Source organism: Lipotes vexillifer, unplaced genomic scaffold (genome assembly GCF_000442215.2).
Source record: "Lipotes vexillifer unplaced genomic scaffold, Lipotes_vexillifer_v1.1 scaffold545, whole genome shotgun sequence".
Classification (NCBI taxonomy): Eukaryota; Metazoa; Chordata; class Mammalia; order Artiodactyla; family Lipotidae; genus Lipotes; species Lipotes vexillifer.
The window spans coordinates 155,473-160,419 of NW_006779129.1; the positions used below are offsets into that span (position 1 = coordinate 155,473).

General features: G+C 43.3%; 1 protein-coding gene across 1 annotated transcript in view; it reads right to left on the reverse strand.

Moving 5' to 3' along the window:
* Positions 1 to 4,947, reverse strand: part of DIP2A (DIP2 acetate--CoA ligase A) — a 96,340-nt gene that overhangs the window by 51,416 nt on the left and 39,977 nt on the right. The window lies entirely within an intron of this gene.

A 4,947-nucleotide genomic window follows, 5' to 3' on the forward strand; every position in this document is an offset into this window, starting at 1 on the left:
CTTTCCTCTCTCACACGCGCACAGTGGAGGTTTCCAGAGGCCACACAGTGCGGGACGCCCAGCAGACGGAACCCACCCAGACGCTGCTCTCTCGCCAGCTATGAGAGACCAGCAACCGCAGCAGACAAGCCTACACTTCTCACGGCATCTCGTTGTATTAGAACTGTTTTCATAAATATGTGCTACTTATGTTAAGAGATAATGAGCTTATTATTGTTATTTTTAAATGAGTTAGTAAATATTTTTTAAAATCTTTAGTTTTAATTTCTAATATGGTAAATATACAGAGATATAACCCGCATAAGCTAAAAGCTCTCTGGCGTCCTCCATAATTATTAAGGAACACTGTTCCGGGAGATGTAAAGTCAGCCAAGACAGATAAAAGTTTGCCCTCAAACAGGTCATCGTCTGCTGCACAAAACCCAGCAGAAATACGTACATGTGCTGGTGGAACAGGGCACCAGCCTCGGTGACAAGCGCTCAGAGGAAAAGGCACGTGGGAACACAAGCAGGCGCTCTGGCAGAGGAGGCGAGGGCAAGGCCTGGAGCCCCAGCCACCCCCGTGTACTGCGAGGCAGCTGGCACCTCCCTCCTCCAGGGCTGGGCCAGCGATCGAGAGCTGCACTCACTGGCCTGGTCAGCAGTCTCCCTTGTCCTTTACAACACCAGCACTTTGAAAGAGTCCAGTTCTTTCCATCATTAAGTAGCACATACCTCATCCTGCATTTGCTTGAGGTTTTCTCAGAATTCAAGTCAGATGCTGCATTCCTGGCTGAAGCAGCACCTGAGCATCGCATCCAGACCCACGGGACACCCACCTACCCTCCGGGAGACGCAGGTTTCTGACACCCGGGCCATGTGCCGTGCAGGGCTCCACTATTGGTACTATTTTTGGCTTGTGCCACTAGTAAGAGTGTGAGAGGAGACACTTCAGGACCTCACGAGTATCCCGATCTTCACCCAGCTCTCCCTCCATTTAACAGCCACTGGTCGTTCTGCCAGAGGTAAGGTTTACTGCAACAGTTGCCGAATTATTTTCCAGCTTGTGCAGTCCACTGACATTTACAGCTGACGCCTGACTTCCTTCCTCCCTTCCTGGTTCTCCTGAGAGGGAGAGGTACGGAAGGCCAAGACCTGGCGCCTTGGTGTGCTCACTGCTGCTGCTCCGTGTCTTTCTTCTTCTAGCACACGGAGCTGAGAAAGTATGCTGTGCAAACGCACACGTATGTATCCATGGATATGCACACCCCCCTACACATACAATACACATGTGCACACAGGCCGCGTAACAGATACAGGTCTCCATCCTAGAGCCCCGAGTCCACGCCAGGGCCCCCAGTGCTGTGCTCCACGTCTGCAGCGAGAACCCTGGCTCCCAGCACCAACACCTGCGCTCAGTGCTATCACAGATACCGAATCAGTTCCAACTGTTGTACCCAAACCACTACAGAAACGAAGCTACGAACAAGAGTTCAGAATTGGTTTTCTGTGCTTCCTACACAGCCTCGTCCCGGACCGAGGGTGCTGTGTCCATCACTGACCTCTGTCAGTTCTCTCCCCTCACCCTCTTTAGGGCGGCTACGTAGTTCTTGGAAATACAATCAGGTTTGTTTACTTACAATTCCTTTCAGTTTTAGGGTTTTTCCCTTCCTTCTATCCATTAAGTTTACGTTTTGAATGTGTAGAACGTACTTCTAAAAATCACAACTGTATAAAAAGATAAACTCAAAGAACTGTCACTCCCTCCTAAAGTCCTACTGCCCACCCCACCCCATGCACCTGCGGGTTGAACCAGCCCACTGCTTTCTGGCTTATCCTTCCCGCCTTTCCTTCTATAGAGATAGTAGGTTTATGCTTGCTTTATTTTCCTGTTTCTCACACAAAAGGCCGTGTACTATAAACGTTCCTTTACTCTTCACCTTTTCACTTAATGTCTCCTGGAAAAGCACCTCATTCCAGGTCACAAAGGTCTTCTCGCTACTCCTGGCAGCTGCGCGGTCCGCCACAGTGTGAATGTACCAGGTCTGTTCAACCAGCTTGAGAGGCTTGGATAACACGCACTTCCCAATATTCTGGAGGCACAGACAGTGCTGCGATGAGCGACCTCGTGTGCACGTGTTTCCTTATTGTTAGAGGTGGGCGTTCAGGGTAAACTCCTACACTGGCACTGCTGGGTCCAAATGGAAGTACAGACACAGATCTTACCAACTGCTCTTCCAGAGAGGCTGACCTGCTTTGCACTCCCACCAACAATGTGTATTTCTCTAATTGCGAAAAAGGCTGAATGAACATCACGTGTAAGGACTATTTTAACATTTCTTTTTGTGAATTGTCTGTATTTTCTGCTTATTTTCCTGTACTAGGAGTTGGCAAACTTTTTCTTAAAGGGCTAGAGAGTAAATATTTGGGGCCGTGGCACCGTCTCTGCCATCACGAAAGCAGCAGACGATGTGGGAGGGGCCAGCGTGGCAGCAACGGAAAGCACCCTGAATCAAGACAAACGGAAAAACCTCCCAATAAACACATTCTGGATTTAAAATAAAGAAACTGGAAGAAGAGCAAAGGAAAAGCCAAAGTAAAGGAGAAGGAAAGAAGTGACACACGTGAGTAGAAACACATGCAACAGAAAAAAAGGATAAACAACAGAGAAAAACAATTACACTAAAACTGGTTCTTTGAAAGATAAACACAATCCAGTGAACGCTCTAGCTAGAACGATTAAGATGAAGAGGGAGGAGACCCCAACTGCTGGTGTCAGGACCGGGCAGGACAGCAGCGCAGGTCCCACACCAACCCACAACGAGGGAACCGGCGGAGCGGAGGCGAGACGGACAAACTCCTCCAAAGACACAAAACTGACGTGAGCACAGAAGAGGAAGGAACACTGCTCAGTTCATTTGAGATGAGTATTATCTTGATACCAAAACCAGACAAAAATCCCAGACCAGTGTTTATCTCAAACATAGACACAAATCCTTAACAAAATACGAGTAAATCAAATCCACAATATGTAAGAGAGGTAATACACCATAACCAAGTGGGGTTTATCTTGAGAACATACCTTTGGCTTAATCTTCAAAAATCAGTCAATGAAATGTACTATATTAACAAACTATGAAAGAAAAACCATGTGATGAATTTAACACATTTTAAAAATCATTTAACAAAAATCACGATAAAAATTTTCAGAAAATTAGGGGAAAAAAAGGCAAGTCCCCGACGTGGTGAAGAGCATCAGTGAAGAGCCCACAGCTGACACCGCAATTCAAAATTGAACAGCGGATCTTTCCCCTAAAATGGGAAATGAGGCAAGTTGTGTCCACTCTTGACATTTCTAACTGACGTTACTACAAGTCCTAGACACTGCAATAAAGCCAGGAAACTGAATGTTCCTACAGGCAAACAATTTGGAAAGAAAAGTAACATGGTATTCATAGACAATATGATCATACACGTGGAAATCTTACAGAATCTACCAAAAAGACTACTAGAATTAATGTAAGGTCAATATACAAGAACCGACTATGTTTCTATAGATGAGCAATAAACAACTGGGAAAAAATTTAAATACCATTTGTACAATAATAGCATCAAAAAATATAACGTATTTTGAGATAATTTTTTTTAATGTACACATTTTTAAAATATTTATTTGGTTGCACCCGGTCTTGGTTGTGGCAGGCGGGCTCCTTAGCTGTGGCAGGAAGGCTCCTTTGTTGCGGCTCTCAGGCTCCTTTAGTTGTGGCACGGATCGAACCTGGGCTCCCCGCGTTGGGAGCGCAGAGTCTTAACCGCTGAGCCACCAGGGAAGTCCCTATTCTGAGATAATTTTAACAAAATATGTGCAATACCTGTACACTGAAAGCTACAAAACAGTGCTGAAAAATTTTTTTAAAGAGCTAAGTAAATGGAGAGATAGACCATATTTATCAATTGAAACATATGGTATTGTTAAGATGCCAATTCTCCCCAAAGTGATCTAGAGAGTCAGTGAAGTACCAGTCAAAACCCAGCAGGAATTCTGGTAGAAGTTAACAAACTGATTTAAAGCTATATATTAAGATACAAAGGAACTGGAATAGCTAAGGCAATTTTTTAAATGAAAAGAAGAGTTGAAGACAAACTACAGTACACAATTTCAAGATCTATTATATAACCACCCCCCCACATACATATATATATGATCATGACAGTGTGATACCAGTATAAGGACAAAGCAGTGGAACAGCATACAGAGCCCAGAAATAGGCTTCTCTCATATGCGGTCCACCGATCTTCACTAAAGATGCCAAAGAAACTGGATAGGAAAAGAAGGGTCTTTGTATTACATGATCCTAGAACAACTGGACACCCATATACAGCAAAGTGAACTTAGGTTCATACCTTGCACTGATATTAAACTTAACTCAAAATGAATCATACACCTAACCATAAAACATAAAACTAAAAAACTATAGGAGAAAACCTTTATGACCTCGGGTTAGGAAAATATATCTCAGATATGACACAAAAATAGGATCCATGAAAGAAAAAAATGGTAAACTGGACTTCATCAAAACTAAAAACTTCTGCTCTCTGAAAGGCACTATTAAGAGAATGAAAACACAAGCCATAGACTGGGAGAAAGTACAGTTTGTAAACCTGATAAAGAACTTGTATCTAGATTATATAAAGAACTCTCAAAACTTAGTAAGAAAACAAACAACACATTTTAAAAAGTAAGCAAAAGATTGGAGCAGTCTCTTCTAAAAAGATATATAGATGGCAAATAAGCACATGAAAAGACGCTAAACATCATCAGTCATTAGGGAGATGCAAATTAAAACTATAATGAGATGCCTCTACACACCTATTAGGATGGTTAAAATTAAAAAACTGACAATACCAATTCTCGGCAATGATGTGGAGGAACTGGGACTCTTTTTTTTTTTTTTTTTTTTTTTGGGG